Here is a 19,832-nt window from a genome sequence, read left to right on the forward strand (position 1 = left end):
AGCCTCCCTTCCCATTACAAGTGTTTAATGTATTTGTCTTGTAAAGACAAACATGCATGTGGCGATTTATGTGGCTGATTTTATATGCTTATATTGAATTATTGGCTTTTAAAACGGTGTAATATACGAGATTTGTTAAATTTAAAATAAATAAGTTAGGATATTTGAAATAAACGAACAAAATTAAAGATAACAAATAAATTTAAGCAATAAATACATAATGTATGAAGAAAAATGTATTATAATACTTTTAACCATGCTATATGTACAAAGAGCTTTTGTAATTACAATATACAAAATTAAAAACTCCCTTTGTTCTTTGCTCTAAACAATACAACTTATAGTTGTCCATGTGAAAAAAATTGAATACCTAAAGAACAAATCAACCCTATAAAAACTTGGCTTTTTATTTATCACTATTGCATAGTTCAAGACAAGACAAATAATTAGTGATATTAAATAGTTAAATTTGGCCATACTTCATATGGTTGGAGTATAAACAACTACTTTGTTAATCCATAACTTTCACAGTAAAAGGAAAACAATAATATTTACATAACTGGATTGATTGGCCCGTAATGATCATAATCTTTTTGAGAAGTAGAAGTTTAGAACCACTAAACTGACATGTTCATTCCATGCATATTCAAGATTCAGATACAGCACTTGAGATATGAAGGCGCAAAAAGACATTATATTCAGGACCGGCTCAACGATTTTGAAAGTTAAATCGAATTAAGATTTAGTGGCCCTTTCATTTAACAAATATCACTTATTACAGCTACAACCAAGTTTACTATCAGACGAACACATAAATTTCAGTTTACTTTGCCCATATATATCTATATCTATAATATATATAATGCATGAGATGTGGAAAAATTAAGACACCTTTGTTTAAAATGGTATTTCAAACATAAAATCTCACGTAATTTTAAATTCTTTAGAAATATTGTACAATTTTTCACCCTCAACTTTACTAGATTTTTGTTAAATTAAATAATATTTGCAAGTTTCGCCCCTCATCTTTCACTATATGTTATTTTTATTTTTATTTTAAATCAACTCTCCCCATGATTTTTAAACGGCCATAAATTTTTCACACCAATAATTTTTTAAAACCTTACATTATAAAAACGAGAATTTTATTCTCTTTAATTTGAGTATGATATTGTTGCAATTTTTTTCAATTAAAAAAACATGTTATGTATGGTTGTTCACAACTCGGTTTTGACGATTTTTAAGTTAAACATGTGAGGCAAACCGTTAGTAACGATTTTTTGTTGACGAAAATCGAAACTAAACTGTTATAAATTGAAACCGGAGGTTAAAGAAAAAATGAACCGTGAAACCTGGGATGACCGGTTTAAACGATTTTAAGTTTTAAACCGAACCATGAACACATATAATTGTTCAAAATAATTACAAGTTTCATTCCTTAAAATTACAACATTGGTCCTTAGTCTTTTACTTATATATTATTTTATTTTCACTTTTAACCCAATCACCCCACGATTTTTAATCGGTCATAACGTTTTCGTACGTTAATATTTTTTAAAAATAAATGGCATTATAAAAACGAACATTTTATTATCTTTAATTTGAGTATGATAATGATATAATTTTCGAAGTAAAAAAAATTATGCAAAAGTGTTTGCGGTTTGCTTTTGATGGTTTAAATTAAACCACGAGCCAACTTTACACGCTTTTTCATTGCCATCGAAAACCGAAACTAAATTGTTTCTAATTAAAAATCAAGTAAGCTGAACCATTACCAACGATTAGGTTCCGATATAGTTTGTACTTGCACTTCGATAAAAAAATTGAGTTTAAAATTTAAAATAAGAATTATTAATCTACATATACCTTCACTTCAAACTGAGCTTCAACTAATATATTATTAAGAGAATCATACTATGAACAAAGATAACTTTGGTCACATAAATAATAAACCTTATTAGAATAAATAGAAGGCAAAATCATAACAAGAACAAAGATTATAAAAAATCATACTGGAAATTTGGCTAAATTAAAGTTGTAATAGATGAGTTTGCTCGTATTAAATAAAACTTTGGTTAACTATATTTTAACTATGTCTAATATATATTATATCTAATACTAAATAAGTAAATAATTAACATTTCAATATGTACGGCCAGCTTCGGTTTCAACCACGAAATCAAACTGGTGAACGGTCTAACAGTTTCAAACGAAATAACGAACACCCAAAAATTTGTTACATGATTATCAAAGTATTTGTTTCTATTTCCCGCTACATCGCGCGGGCACTCTTCTAGCATATATATAGGGAGATATTAAGAGATAACTCATTTTTAGAAAGAGAGAATTAGAGAAATAACATATAAATAATTTTAATTTAATTAAAAAAACATGTATTAAATTTTTTTCTTTAATCCGTCTTATATATTGTTATTCTTCACTAGAAAAAGAGATAAAATCAAAAAATAAAAAAACTCATTGTAGTACACATATGCAATACATTGATTTTTTTTATAAATGCATATGTGCAATAGTGTGTATTTTATGTGTAATAGTGTTGAATAACATATATGTAATTGTATATGTGTAATAGTGTTATATTATATGTAAAAAAGTTAAAAAAAAACAATATAATGCATATGTGCATTAGTATTGTATTACTTATATGTAATATTGTGCATCGCATAAAGTATGTAGTGTTGTATTTGCATATATTTAATAATATGTATTGTATAACCCAATTGTGTTGCATTATCTATACAATATATAATGCATGTGTGAAGAACTTCTTAAATTTTAAGAGGTACAAATCACTATTGCTTAAAGTATAATTACAAATGCAATCAATTTTGAAAATCTATGGATAGTATAGTCTTTGCTTATTATGATCATGTACGGTTAAAATTTAACAATTTAGTTTGAAACATACTTACAATTATGGTCCTTAAACTTAAGGTTAAATTTTGTTAACTTATTAAATAGTTACATATTAACCCTCTTATTCTTAACCAACAACCCCACGAAATTTTAACGACCATAACTTTTTTACATGTTAATATTTTTTTTAAAAAAATTATACCATAAAAACGAACATTTTGTTCTCTTTAATTTGAGTATGATATTGTTATACTTTTTAGAATTATAAAAATAACATGTTATGTGACATGCAATTAGGGCAACAACGGATCTGGTGGGCTTGGGTTATGTTTCAAACCCAGTTATCCATTCACCGACGAATGGTTACACGTCCGACGTCGCATTACATGCAAAATATAGTCAAGCTATGTGCGTACTATAGTGAGGTCACCGCTTATGCGCTCGATGTCGTGTTTGTGCATGTACCTCGCCACATCGCGCGAGCACTAAGCTAGCTAGTATGCAATAAAACAGTATTGTATATATGCAATGCATACTACATGCATATATACACTATATCAACAGTTTTTTTTAAACAATATCAACTTATTAAAAGAATGAAAAAGAGAAAAAAAGAAAATTACATAATATCTATTTAAAAAAGTTAAAAATAACTTTTTATTAGTTTGTTAATTCTCTATTCAAAAGGAGTTCTTGTTTTATTTTATTGTAAGACAAACCCAATTAATAATCATACCATTACATAAATATATTCGTTGCCAAATTCAGTGAAAATTATATATTTCACTATTTTACACCTAGTGTAACATAATCTTAATTATTCTCAAGATTAGACGAAATCAACCAGATAAACCACCACCTTGGTGTTTGTCTTTGCAAGACAAATTCATTAAACACTTAAAAGGATGAAAGAGGCATCGTTTGCATCGACTTAACCAAAGCGGCCAATGCGATACGAGAAGACCCACCGTCGCTCAATGCCATCTCTACTTCCACCTTCTTATCCTTTACCACCGCCCTAACGATCTCCCCTTCCGCCGAATTCATCAACTGCTTGACCCGCTTCTCCACCTCCGCCACCACCACAAGCCCGTCCTCAGACTCGTCCAATGGTAAAGCCAACTTCATTTCCCCAACCATCACAATCTTATTCATCCTTTGTTCCTCATACAAAGGCAATGTGATCATAGGTACACCGGCACGCACGGCTTCCAACACCGAGTCCACCAACAATGTGTTACAAACCCACCAACCGAGTTATGACTCAACACTTTCACCTGTGGGGCCCATCTCTTCACCACACGACCCCTTTCCTTCGTACGATCCGAAAACCCATCCGGCAACAACAATGTCAAATCAAACTCCTCGTCCTTGGTCTGTGGTGGGCTTCGTATCACCCATAAAAACCTATGTCCACTCATCTCCAACCCCTTAGCAATCTCCTTTATCTGATCAACCGAAAGCAACCCCTCACTCCCAAAACACAAGAACACAACACTCTCTCTCGGTTGCATATCGAGCCAAGCCAAACGCTTATGAGAACCGTCACTTCCATCCGCAAGCAGCGGCCCAACACAATAAAGTGGTGGCGTAGGCTGACCTTTAATGCACAGTCTGTCACAAATCGCTTTAATCGGTTTGGGTTCCAGCGAATCGAACTTGTTCACAATGATCCCTGCTGCTTTGGGCATGCATTTTGAGATTTCAAGAAAACCAGAGTAATCTTTAGAGCTTCTATCAAGAACCGCTACCGGCATTTGGGACGATGGTATCGGTGGCATTCCTGGTGAGTAAACTACTCTGTTCATATCTTTAAAGTTTCCAGGATAATCCCGATCAAGCGTTGTTACAATCTTGCGGAATAATATGAACATATACAATATAAGAACTCTCAATTGACTATTATCAAGAACTGATTAAAATGTTTACAAGATGAATTGAAAAGAAACGAATTACAAAAATGAAAAGAAGAATGAACTGAACTAACTCTAATTGAGAAATCCCCAATTATATATGCCCTAATCAGTTAACAACGGTTAACTGATTAATCTTTAAGAATTACCAAAAAGACCCCTGAACTATTGAAGACTTGTCAATAATAGCCCAAAACATTATTAACTTCTTTAACCTTCAACAACAGTTGACTTTCATTGACTAACTATATTAAGTCATATAACATGACACTATTACACTCCAATTTCCAGCTCAACACTTAACAATCTCCACCTTTGAGTGAAAATTGAAAATTTCCATTAATGCCCCTGATGCTAAGTAATCTGCAGTAAATTCAAACAATGCAAAAACTTATTACTAGGAACACATTTAGTCAACATATCTGCTGCATTATCCCTAGTGTCCACATATTCCACCCTTACTTCCTTTGAACTTAGGACTTCTCTCACCCAATGCAACTTTACACTTATATGTTTAGACCTGTCATGAAAAACTTGGTGTTTAGATAACTGAATTGCACCCATATTATCACAACGAACCAATCCATCAGCCACAGACAAACCCAACTCAGACATAAAACCCTTAAGCCATATGCACTCTCTAACTGCTTCTGTCAAAGCAACAAATTCAGCTTCTGTAGTAGACAAAGCTACTACCTTTTGTAAAGTTGACTTCCAGCTTACAGCACCACCAAACACCGTGAACACATAGCCTGTAATTGATCTACCTTTGTCAATATCTTTAGCAAAATCTGAATCTACATACCCTTTAACAATCTGATCTTGACTAGAACAATTACCAAAAACCAACCCTATTTGTTTGGTGCCACTCAAGTACCTTAGTATCCACTTTACACCTTCCCAATGTAACTTCCCAGGATTACTAAGATATCTACTAACTATACTAACAGCATGTCCAATATCAGGCCTAGTGCAGACCATCAGATACATCAAACTCCCCACAGCATTTGCATAAGGCACATTTACCATTTTACCCTTTTCTTCGTCATTCTTAAGACAATCTAATTCAGACAACTTAAAATGCATAGCTAAAGGAGTAAGTACTGACTTACAGTCATCCATATGATAGTTACTTAGAACTTTCTTCAGATATGATTCTTGAGACAACTTAATTGTTCCAGTAGCCCTGTCTCTATGAATCTCCATACCTAAAATTTTCTTTGCTTCCCCTAACTCTTTCATCTCAAAGGCAGACATTAGAATTTTCTTTGTGTCATCAATCTGACCTTGATCCTTGCATGCTATTAGCATATCATCAACATATAGTAACAAGTAAATGAAATTCTTATCACTATATTCCTTATAGTATACACAGGTATCATAACAACTTCTTTTGAAACCATGTGACACTATATGCCCATCAAACTTCAAATACCATTGTCTTGGTGATTGCTTTAGTCCATATAAAGACTTTTGTAACAAGCATACCTTATCACCTTGACCCTTTTCCTCAAAACCTGGAGGTTGTCTCATATATATCTTTTCATTAAGATCACCATGCAAAAATGCAGTTTTAACATCCAGCTGCTCTAGCTCTAAGTTAAAAACTGCGGTAATTGACAATATTGCCCTTATGGAAGAATGTTTTACAACTGGTGAAAACACCTCATTATAATCTATTCCCTCCCTTTCCCTTTGAGTGAATCCTTTAGCCACTAACCTGGCTTTAAACCTTGGATCCTCTCCTGGCATACCCTCTTTTACCTTGTATATCCATTTACAATCTACCAGTTTTTGATCTTCTGGTTTTTCAACCAAAACCCAAGTTTGATTCTTATGCAAAGATAACATTTCATCTTGCATAGCATCCAACCACTTTTCTTTGTCATTGGAATTAACTGCTTCATGATATGTCAAAGGTTCATTTGTACATTCTTCTGCAGCAACATGAAAAGCTATTGCAGACAGATCCTCATCTCTATATCTGAGAGGCTGGACTATATTTCTTCTGGGCCTATTCACTGCAATGCTTTGATCATCATTTGCATCTTGTGATGGTTTAGTATTACCTCCTGGAGCAGATGAACTAGCAGCTTCTTTATGAGATAACTCCACCTCAACTTGAACTTTATTAGTCTCATACTGACTAATTACTGATTTACCCTTCACATCCTTATACATAATATCTTCTTTAAACACCACATTTCTACTCACAATAACCTTGGGACTACCTTCTTCTAATTTCCACAACCTATATCCCTTTACACCATCAGGATATCCTAGCATAATACATTGCTGAGCCCTAGGATTCAACTTACCCTGACTAATATGAGAATAGACCAAACATCCAAACACTTTAAGGTTATCATAGTTATCATGACTAGTCTTCATACCAGACCACATCTCCATAGGTACCTTCATATCAATTGCTGAAGAAGGAGACCTATTAACTATATATGCGGCAGTCTTTAAAGCTTCTGCCCAATAGCATCTAGGCATGCCAGCTGTAAAGAGCATGCATCTAACCTTTTCTAAAAGAGTTTTATTCATTCTCTCTACCGGTCCATTTTGTTGGGGAGTTCCTGGTATAGAATGATGTCTATCAATCCCAAATTGTCTACAATAATGGTTAAATTCACCACTACAGAATTCCAATCCATTATCTGTTCTTAGCTTCTTTATCTTTCTTTCAGTCTGATTTTCTACTAATACCTTCCAATCCTTAAACTTAATAAAGGCATCAGACTTATTTTTCAGAATATAGACCCATACTCTTCTTAAATAGTCATCAATTATAGACAAGAAGTATGTGGCTCCCCCCAAAGAGACATGTTTGGTAGGACCCCACATGTCTGCATGTACATATTCTAGTATTCCCTTAGTTCTGTGAATTCCTTTAGTGAATCTAACCCTCTTTGCCTTTCCCAACATACAATTTTCACAGCCCACTAGATCTTTTAATACACCCTGTTTTCTTAATTCAGTCAACCCTTGGTCACTCATGTGACCAAGCCTTTTATGCCACACCATAGCATCCTTGACTGACTTATCCTCTACAATAGACACAGAACCTGTTACAGACTGACCATCTAACACATATATGTTGTTATCCTTTCTAGTACCAGTCAAGACAACCATGGAACCTCTAATAATCTTGGCTCTACCATCTTTTAGACTAACATGACAACCATTCTTCTCAAAAGTTCCCAAAGATATTAAATTCCTTTTCAAATCAGGAATATATCTTACCTCATCAAGATTTATTACAGACTCATTATTCAACTTAAATGAGACAGAACCAATATCTTGAATTTGGCAAGATCTATTATCCCCTAATTGAACAATCCCTTGTTTTTCAACAACTAAATCTTTGAAACATTCCTTGTTAGGAGTCATATGATATGAACAACCACTGTCTAATACCCAATCATCTTTAGAACCTTGATTTGTAACCACATAGACTTCTGCACTATTATAACCATCTTGGAACCCTTCTGATGTTCCAGGATTCTTTTTATTACTTTTGAATTCAGCCTTCTTTTTCCTCCATTCAGGGCAGTCCCTTTTGAAATGACTGTCTGAATTACACACAAAACATCTTTTCTTTCCCTTTGACTTAGATCTAACAATAGGATTCTTATTCTTTAAATTCCTATGTTCAGATCTACCTCTGACAAATAAACCATCACACCTTCATCTTTTGTTTCACCCCTCTTGTGTAACTCTTTTGAGTTCATGGCAGAAACTACATCTTCCATAGACAAACTATCCCTTCCAAACATTAAAGTATCTACAAAATGTTCATATGACACAGGTAATGATGCCAAGAAGATGATTGCTCTATCTTCATCATCAATCTCCACTTCAATGTTTTCAAGATCAAGAATGATCTTGTTAAACTCATCAATATGATCTTCAAGGGACTTACCAGTTGCCATTTGAAACATATACAACCGTTTCTTTAAGTATAGACGATTTGCCAAAGACTTTGTCATATACAACGATTCCAACTTTGCCCAGACTTCGGCTGCAGTAAGCTCCTTGGAAACCTCTCTTAGAACACGATCTCCCAGACTCAAGATTATTGCACTATGAGCCTTCTCCAGGATATCCTTCTTTTCTTTATCCGTCAAAACTTCCGGCATATTTGGTTCACCCAACAGAGCATCGGATGCTCTGATGTACAAGAAGTGCACGCATCTTTACTCGCCACAGTCTAAAATCGTTCTTCCCGTCAAACTTTTCAATATCAAACTTCGCTCAGGTCACCATTCTTGAATCTTCAAACGAATTGTAGAGTTCGTCTGTTCGGAATCGAGAGCCAAAGCTCTGATACCAATTGTTACAATCTTGTGGAATAATATGAACAGATACAATATAAGAACTCTCAATTGACTATTATAAAGAACTGATTAAAATGTTTACAAGATGAATTGAAAAGAAAGAATTACAAAAATGAAAAAAAGAATGAACTGAACTAACTCTAACTGAGAAATCCCCAATTATATATGCCCTAATCTGTTAACAACGGTTAACTGATTAATCTTTAAGAATTACCAAAAAGACCCCTGAACTATTGAAGACTTGTCAATAATAGCCCAAAACCTTATTAACCTCTTTAACCTTCAACAACAGTTGACTTTCATTGACTTACTATATTAAGTCATATAACATGACACTATTACACTCCAATTTCCAGCTCAACACTTAACAAGCTTAGTGAAATATAAAAGCTTAGCCATGCAACATGCACCCGAGGTAATAAAGTAGTACACGTGTATGTTAAGTTTTGAGGCCGCATGCATGGAGGAGGTGCAAAAAATATCAATAATTAGCGAGGTGGGATTAATGGACTGTAGGGCGTCTACGACGTTGTCAACGCTGAGTCGAATAAGCCGAAAGCAAACTCCCAATCCCAAAACACAAGAACACAACACTCTCTTTCGGTTGCAAATCGAGCCAAGCCAAACACTCATGAGAATCGTCACTTCCATCCGCAAGCAGCGGGCCAACACAATAAAGTGGTGGCGATGGCTGCCCTTCGAGGCACAATCCGTCATGAATCGCTTTAATCGGTTTGGGTTCCAGCGAATCGAACGTGTTCACAATAATCCCTGCTGCTTTAGGCATGCATTTTGAGATTTCAAGAAAACCAGAGTAATCCTTAGAGCTTCTATCAAGAACCTGTTGGATTTTATAGACGTTTCGGGTCAAGTCAACGTGACCGACCCGAACGTGACCCGGACAGAGTTACACCGGGGGTAACGAGATATAAACCCACTTATACGTTTACGCTAACTGGGCCCGACACAATCTCATAATAGGACATGTTGATGGACTAGGCTTTTATTTGGTGTTTGGGCTTTAAGCCCATTGGGTTTAAATTGTTTAAACCCTAATTACTTTTACTATAAATATAAGAGATAATCCACCAAAGAAAAAAAAGAGGCCACCATCTTCATCATTTCCGGCGCCGTCGGAAAACCGCCGCCAGTCACAAACACACTCCCTCTACTTATCGGCGACCGGAAACACCACCACTACACTATACGAACTTCCGGCGACGTCCAGTACCTCACCGCAAGCTATTCACGTTTTTCCGGTGAACCCCGATTTTCCGGCGAACATTTTCGGCCACCACTAGCTTCACACAGCCACCGCCGCACACTCCTTTCAATCCCTATAAACACCACCGCAGCTATTCGTGCTCCGGTACTGTTTAAGAAGCGAAATCGTTTTTCCGGCAAACTCCATCTTCTCCGGCGAGCTCCATCTTTTCCGGCGATAGTTGTTTCAAGTTGTTGTTGCTGTTTGCTGGTGTTTGTCACTGTCAGTTCCTGTCCTCCACTACTGTACCACTCGCCGCCGTCCTACGCCGCCGCCGCTGCCTCCGTTGGACGCCGCTGGTCAGATTGTGGGTTCATTGATTGTGTCTCAGATCTAGCGTTTCTCGTAAACTCGCGGTGTAACGTCCCGGTTTCATACCGAGGTATATCGACAAACACTCTATGGTTGTTTATTATTTATTGTTCGTACTCGTATTTTGTTGTAATCGGATCCGGGTTTTGGGTTTTCGGTTTCGGTTCGGGTTAATCGTTAAATCGTTCCGCTGCGTTTTTTATAGTTCGTTTATATATCCAAGTTTATTAATATTGCTTAATAACTATCAAACGAAATCATTAATTAAAACGGGTTAAATTATATTAACCGTTTTCGTTCCGAACCACCGTTGAATCCCAACAGAACCGCTACCGGCATTTGGGATGATGGTATCGGTGGCATTCCTGGTAAATACACGAGTCTGTTCAAATCTTTAAAGCTTCCCGGATAATCCTGATCAAGCGTCGTTAAATATAGAAGCTCAACAGTGCAACAAGCAGCTGAAGTAATAAAGTAGTACACAGGTATGTTAAGTTTTTCAGCCGCGGGCATGGAGGAGGTGCAAAAAAGATCGATGATTAACGAGGTAGGATTAATGGACTGTAGGGCGTCTACGACGTTGTCAACGCTACGTTGAATAAGATCAAAGATTACGGCTTCTATAGAAGGGTAAGTTGCGGGATCAAGAGGGATATCCGGAAGGTGATGGAACGTGATGGCGGGGATGGTGGCGGATATGTGGCGGATGTAGGAGGGGAGGCTGCCGGTGTTGAAAGAGTTGGTGAGAGTGAGGACGATGATGGAGTATGAAGGATGGTGTTTGATGATGAATTTTCCGAGCTCCACCATTGAAACCAGGTGGCCCATGATTGGTGGTGAGTACAACACAACAGTCCCCATTTAGTTAATTTGGTGTGGGAGAGAATATTGTATGGATATCTATATATGGATATATGACAAGGTTGGTTCAACAACTTTGGTGTACATGAGTAAAAAAATAAATTAAAATGCTTTCACTCAAATAGATTAAAATGCTCTTATTAATATTTGTAAATACATGAGTAAGGAGTCTTTGTTTCATTTCGTTACGGACAACACCTATTGGGTTGGAGAGTGTGCATGAACTGTATACTGAAAGGTAATGTGACTCATGCTGCAATCTTGAACGGATAAACAATGAAGGACCATACTTGTATGTTATCCTGCATATCACTAAGTTCCACCCGCAATGTGACACATAGTTACCAACTGAGTCATGAATCAGCACTTTCACATGTGTTGCGCATCTCTTCCCCACAAGTCCTTATATTTCGTAATATCTAAGGACCTATATGCCTATGAATGATACTCTTTTCACTCAACTCGACATTGTTTAACTGGATCTCATTACATCGTGTCATGTCACCCACTAAGGTTTCCATATTAATTGTTAGAGTTTCTCTCACTTCCAAATTTGATGGAAGAGTTTTTTTAAGAGCTTGCGCTCCCTTGGCATTAGGGGTGTTCCAAGTCGGATATCCAGAGTTTCGGATATCCATTCGGATAGTGAAACAGATTATTCAAAAATCTGGAAAAATATAATAAAAACCCCGTTTTGAAATAATTTTAAGAATCCAAGTTTTACAATCCAACAAACTAATCACAAATTGTTGAAAATACAAACAAGCAAACAATTACCATACAATCTTAATAATAGAATCACTATTTTGAAACAAATAACTAATAATCTAACACACTAGTAGGCTAACAGCAACAATAAATTTGAAAACCTTATCGGAAATATGTGAGACACCCTAAAGAGAAAGAGCAGAAAGGTGGAGGTCCCATTCGGTCAACTTTAGATGTGAGCCAGAGGGGTAAAGTATGACTGATAAAAGAGAAAGCAGATAGATGGAAACAGAGCGTATGATATGTATGATATGTTGTTAGATCTAGGGTTTCATATATTGGCATGTAAAAAAACATTAAATCTAATATTTCGGATAGTTTGGATATTTGAACTATCCGAAAAATCCCAAAATTACTATTCGAATCCGATTTTCGGATATCCGAAATTTCAGATAGTTCGCATACAGATAGTCGGATAATTCGGATACGCATTTGAATTCGGATTCTTTTGAACACCCTTACTTGACATACTACAATAATTTTAAATATAAGTTCAATATTCTAGGAAATCAAAATATATATTGTATTTGTTATGTTGTAGTTACAAGAATGCACAAAATTACTATATCTTTTTCATTAAAACCGTTAAAATTTTATTCATCTATTTCATTCAACGAAAGATAATTTTTTTGATCTTATTACTCTTATCTTCCTTTTTCTCTCTTTTTATTTCTTCATTATCCATTTCCTTCTAAGCATTATTTATGCTAATTCGGTTACATTGATTTTATAATGAGTTATGTCATCTATTCATTCTAAGGAATTATAATCCATATTCACCATAAGTGTGAGCAAAGTAAGAATACTGAATCGCTTATAAATTAAAAATATTCCTGTTACCGAGGACATTCTTCAGGAAATGCCATTACTTCTTTTTTATTTGACACCATTGGTTTCTTGGATCTATTTAACCCTACTCCACGCTTGTTCAGATTTGATCTTATTAGAGCTGGTGAGATTTTAGTATCAAATGAATCTGAATCTTCCTCCCTTATTGTTTGGTATGAATTTTCATCGCTAGATACAAGAATTGGGAATAAAGTTGTTCCCATACATCCCTTTCCTTTACCGGATGGAGGTTGGACTTATTCTTGACTAAATTGACTATGGTGATCAGACATCTGTGCGTCCAACAAGATTAGGGATTGAAATGTGTATCTAACTTACCAATACTGTTGTATCTTATGTAACAATCTTAATCATTTAATGGTCATAGCCTTGTGCATTCAATTAAGTACCTAATTTTTTGAAACAATAGCTCTTATAAGATTGAAATTTATTCCTTATCAAAGCTTAGGTATGATTAAATATCTGATTTGTTAAAATTGATGGCTCTTATACCACTCTGTCACACATGGCTCCATGAGCCTAGGTGTGTGACCAACAGTAAGTATCTGTTTTGTAAATATATCAGAGTTTCGAGTTATTTTAACGAAAGACTTTTTGGATATTAAATACCCGAGTATTTCACTAGTACAGAAATTGGTCATTTTTAAACGGTTATTTAGGGTGTTTGAAATGGTCTTAAAAACATTATATATGTTGCGTTACAAAAAATGAAATCTGATATTTAAAACATTTCAATGACCGGTGTAATGGTGTATTATATCTGAAAAACCGTTAACACTTAACGGTGGTACTAAAAATTTACAATGAGACTCTAACAGGTGTAAATATTTGTAATATATAAAGTTAAAAAAAACATAGTATGCTAACTAAATACAACTGAACATTGACATTGTTGAGAAATAATTAGAATCGACATCTAACCGATGCTAATTAAAACATTTAACAACGAGCTATAATTGGTGTTAATATCCTTTTACAACAAGTCCAACCCGGTGTTTATAAATATTTACAATGTATTGCAACGGACCCAAAGCCAGTGTTTATATGCATTTACAACAATTACAATACCAATTGGTGTCTAGCTGGGTTGGATAAGGCTTGGGCTTTCCTATGGGAGGTCCCAAGTTCGAATCCACTCCGGGCGGCCTTGAGGTACCCGTCACCAATGAAGTTCTACTAAGACAGGGAAGCGGTAGTGGCGCGAGTTCGATCCTAAGGGTCAGCCCAGATCTGTCGCGGACTGAATGGAGGTGTTTTACCGGCGTCATACCTCTTGCGGGGTGGGGTGATGGGTATCCAAATGGGTACCGGGGTAAGAGTTCCCTCCTCCAACCTTTTTTTTACAACAATTACAATGGATCGTGAACCGTTTTATATTCAATGAAATAAATGCAGAGGCTTATAATCTGTACCGGGTCCTACCCCTTGTATAATACACTTAAATATCATGAAACTGAGACAAACAATTAGACTTTAGGAACACAATAAATTAAACATTAACATTCACATCCTCCTCGATTTGTTGGTCGGTATTTGGTTCATATGTTTCCGGATTTTAAGTGCGGGTACGTTGAATCGTTTGACATGAGCTTGACTCGTATTGTGTTAAATATCAATTGTAACAAACTATTTAATCAAAATTTCTTAACATAAACTATTTAATCATATAATCTTAACATAAACTATGTAAGCAATTTATTTTAATAATGCGTTTATAGAAAATAAAATAACAGGCTTCCTTCAAGATTTTCTAAATTTCTTTTTCTTTGTAAAAACCAATTACCACTTTAAACCACATAGGCTGTCACTTTTGCCTTAAACCCAAAACCCGATCATAAAAAACCCGAAACTGAACTGATGAATTTCAGGTTGATTCTTGGGTCTGATTTCTAGAATTTGGGTCAACCCAAAAAACCCGAATAAACTATTTGTTTAAAAACATTATATTATTATAGGGTATGCACATATACGGACCAATCTACACATTTCATTTGTCCCTATTCCACCGAAAAACCCGAAAACCCCGAATAAACTATTTGGTTCTTGGGACGGTTTATTGTTATTAGTCATTTCTATTTATGACTAATAACAACTGCGATCAATAATATATTGTTTTACCGGGTTATGTTTATAAATTATTTGATTATTTACGTAACGAATAAAAAAGAATATGTTAGATACCCAAAACCCGATTAACCTAACCCGAAAAACCTAAACCCGAGAAAACCGTGAAAGATTTTGGTTGAGTTTCGGATCTAACTAATACTTTAAAACCCGACCCGAGAACCCGAAAAACAAACTCAAAGAACTCCCCTAAACCAACATGGGTGTAAAAAAATAAAATAAAATAGTGCCCCTAATTCTCGGGCCAAAAATTCTTGGCTTCATATCCCTTTGATCATTTTTTTTTCTTTAAACCACTTCACAGTGTGTTCCGTTTCCAATAGTACTCTTATTACAAACCAGGTACGTTCACTTATATATATTGTGACATTTTTAACTAGCACGACGCAATGAACTTGGACAAAGCCACAAGGGAAGACCCACCTTCGCTCAACGCTGCGGCGGCCTCCTCTTTTCTAGCTGTAACCACCTCCTTAACTGCTTTACCTTCACCCCCTTCCATCAGCTGTCTAACCCGCCTCTCCACCTCCATAGCCGTCACCATCCCGCTTTCTGACTCATCCATTGGTATCACTAACTTCATCTCATCACTAGTCAATACCACTTTATTGGACCTTTGTTCTGCGTACAACGGCCACCCCACCATTGGGACCCCAGCACACACGGCTTCCAAGACTGAGTTCCACCCGCAGTGTGTAACAAACCCACCGATTGACTTGTGGTTGAGAACAGCCACTTGTGGCGCCCAGTTCTTCACCACAAGCCCTCTACCTTTTGTACGGTCCAAGAAACCTTCTGGTAGTAGTGCATCCAAGTCCGGTTGTGGTGGCTGCAGAAAACGGTCTTCTTTTTTGTCTGAAGGTGGGCTTCTCACCACCCAAATAAACCGAAGTCCGCTATTCTCTAGCCCCTTCGCAATCTCCTTCAACTGACCACTCGAAAACACACCCATACTCCCGAAACACAAATACACAACACTTCGACTCGGTTGCAAATCAAGCCATTGCAAACAGTCATGCGGACCATCACTACCAATAGCCACCAATGGTCCAACGCAGTAGATTGGTGGTGTAGGCCGATCTGGGACACAAAGTCCGTCGTTTATTGCTTTAATCGCTTTCGGCTCCAGCGAATCAAACGTGTTGATAATGATTCCAGCTGATTTGGGAAAGTGCTCGCATGTTTCAAGAAAATCGGAATAACTAGAAGTGGTTCTATCAAGAAGTGGGACAACCATATCCGATGACGGTATTGGTGGCAAGCCAGGTGAATGAATGAGTGTATGCATGTCTTTAAAACTTTTAGTAGTGGTTTTGTGAAGTGTAGGAACGTAAAGTACTAGTGCAAGGCAACATGCACCCGAAGTTAAGAAGTAGTAAACAGGCAGGTTAAACTTCTTAGCCACAGGCATTGCGGGCGTGCAAAAAGAGTCGATAACAAAGGCGCTGATGTTCGAAGATAAAGAAATAGATTGTAAAGCTTGATGGACGTTGGGGTTGCTACGTCGAATAAGCTCAGAGACAATGGCTTCCATTGAGGGTAGAGTTTGGTGGTCAAGAGGGATATCGGGCAGGTGATGGAAGGCGATCGCGGGGAAGGCGGCGGAGGTGTGGCGGACATAGGAGGCGGTTGTGCCGGTATTGAAGGAGGGGATAAGAGTGAGGACGATGATGGAGGATGAAGGGTGGTGTTTGGTGATAAGCTTTCCGAGCTCCACCATTGAAATGAGGTGGCCCATTAGAGGAGATGGGTACAAAACTATAGTTGTCATTTTTTGTTATTGCCTTGGCTCAAAGAAATGAAGAATGAAACGAGTAATGAATTTATAAGGATTTATGGAGGTTAGGTGAGTTTTTGAAGATAAATTTATAACATTTAATTTCAAACGTTTATTTTGAGTTACACCTCCAATGTGTCACAACTCACAGTGACAGTCTTAGGCTATGTATAGTAGAGAGACTATAAAATAAGATGATTTATGTTATGTGGTGTTTAGTCAGTAAAGATGAGATTTTTATTTCAGATGTATAATGGTATTTTAACTCAATATATATAACACACAAACACATACTAATATAGTTGTATTAAATTCCCATGTGATAACTTCTCATCGCCCCCGACGCGGTTTTCTTGCCCAAAACGCAACTTGTTGCCCAATTTACCGCCCCATTACGCATAGCCTTATGTTTAGGCACAACCACCACAAACTCAGTGACAGTCTTGGGCTATGTGTAGTAGAGAGACTATAAAATGAGATGATTTATGTTATATAGTGTTTAGTCAATAAAATGAGATTTTTATTTTAGAGTTGTAATAGTATTGTAGCTCAATATATCACACACAAACACATACTAATATAGTTGTATTAAATTCCCAGGTGGTAACTTCTCATCGCCCCCCGACGCGATGTTCTTGCCCCAAAACGCAACTTGTTGCCCAATTTACCACCCCATTACGCATAGCCTTATGGTTTGGCACAACCACTTAAGGTGTCCATTTCTATCCATTAATTCTAGCTACGATGGTGACCGAAAGTGGTCTTCTTTTTTATTTGATGGTGGCTTCTCACCACCCAAAGAAACCGAAATCCACTCTTTCCTAGTACAATCCATTAATATTTTAGATAGCCTAGAAATGTAAAGTAAAATATTATCAGTTTTAACGATTGTTTTCTGTTTATTTACTAATCGTATATTATATAATATAATAGGAAAAATTTTTAAAATAATCTGTTTTGACTATCATATTCTAACTTTAGCCATGGTTTTTAAAAAATATTGAAAATAATCACTTTAAAATCGTTGTCCAAGGAAATTTTGATGGATTCGACGGAATTCGTTAAAGAACTCGTGAACATGTAAAATATCGTCACGTGTCTACGTATTAAAGGATCCGATGAAATTTTTCATCCCCTGCCTCTCAAATTTCGCGGGATCCGGCAGTTTAACGAATTCCGTCAAATTTCTTAATACGTTAACACGTGACGAGATTTTACAGATCAATAATTTTCCGTCGACGGTTGATGAAATTATGTTAGATCCAACAAAAAAAAAGTGGCTATTTTCATTATCTTTTCAAAATTGTAAATAAAGTTGAAAAATGATAAAATGATGCCAAATGACATGACAAAAACGATGGAGCCCTCTGGCCCCATTTTCCATCAAACTAACACGACATGCATTATGTTTTTAGTTACTGTTTATGTTTTCGCTTTTCGTATGCTATAACTTTTCTTAACATACTTATTTCTACAAAGTGACGCACAAACATAAGAACTCTCAAATACTTGCATGGTTAACTCACACACAGAGAAAAATCCCAACGACACCAAATAATGGATATCAAAAATCCCAACGACACCAAATAATGGATATCGACAATATCACGCCGAAATCGAGAACACAAGTTATCAAGCGCCAATTAATTAAAACAAAAAGGACAACAAGAAACATAACATCGAAAGGATTTAAAACAACAAAAACATCATAGGCGAATCCCACGTTGACCGTGGATATGAAAGATTTTTGTTTCATAATAAATATTTTGCCTTTTAAATCATCAACGCGTTTGGACTTAATGCTAGTGGACGAAATGAAAGCTTCACAGTTAAGCGTCTCATGTGAGAGTAGTATCAAGATGAGTGCCTCCTGAGAAGTCTCCACCTAGACAGACAACGACAAACAAATTCTTGAGCTCTTAATGAGAAAAGTGTAAAATATTCGTTATACGAGGGGTCAGATGTTACATGTCACAAACACATCGACAGATTTGTGGTGGAGAACAGCCACTTGTGGTGTCCATTTCTTCGCCGTAAGCCCCCTATATTTTGTGCGTTTTAAGAAACCTTCTAGCAAAAAGCTATCTTTTTTTTTGTTTGATGGCGGGCTTTGACAATCTCACGGTCTCACCACCCAAAGAAACTGAAGTCCACTATTTTCCTGGTAACTCCACCAATATTTATATAGCTAAAATCATTCTTTTTTTTTCAAAGAACATACTGCATTAACCAATATTTAAATAGCCAAACTTTAAAAATTAAAAGCTTACATGATTCTTTTTACAAAAATAACTCAAGTAAAATTACGGGAGAAGTTAATATGGCCGATACATGTAATTTTTCAAATAAATTATAGATGTTTAATTGTGTTGTTACCGACAGCATGTCCTTTAAATAATCCGACATAGATTCAACGGCTATACCCAAAATTAACCATATAGAAACTGCAAAGGGGGGGGATAGCTCATGTTAAAGGATGAGGAATTCTTGAAGTATCACCCACTTTAAAACTTTCAAATTGTTTATATGTTTCTTCCTTATCACATAAACTATTATCCATTAGTTATGTGACAAAAGAATTAAACTTCTCAGTATTAATACACCTAATTACCTTTTGTATCTTACAAGATATCGGAAGGGGAATGATCATGGGGCGTGACACTCAAAACATCAAGGGTTGTACAATGTAGAAAACGTGACACGACATGAGACTGTGATGTTGCCATATGGAACTACAAATAGGG

General features: G+C 36.0%; 2 pseudogenes; both read right to left on the reverse strand.

Annotated features, from left to right (window-relative positions):
• Nucleotides 1–3,632: 3,632 nt before the first annotated feature.
• On the reverse strand, nucleotides 3,633–11,583 carry LOC143626446 (UDP-glycosyltransferase 88B1-like; annotated as a pseudogene).
• A 4,104-nt stretch (nucleotides 11,584–15,687) lies between these two features.
• Nucleotides 15,688–17,089, reverse strand: LOC143625456 (UDP-glycosyltransferase 88B1 pseudogene; annotated as a pseudogene).
• Between the last annotated feature and the right edge of the window lie 2,743 nt (nucleotides 17,090–19,832).

Source organism: Bidens hawaiensis, unplaced genomic scaffold, assembly GCF_021521415.1.
Source record: "Bidens hawaiensis isolate Kalapana, Puna unplaced genomic scaffold, B.hawaiensis_p1.1 tig00000458_1, whole genome shotgun sequence".
NCBI classification, from domain to species: domain Eukaryota; kingdom Viridiplantae; phylum Streptophyta; class Magnoliopsida; order Asterales; family Asteraceae; genus Bidens; species Bidens hawaiensis.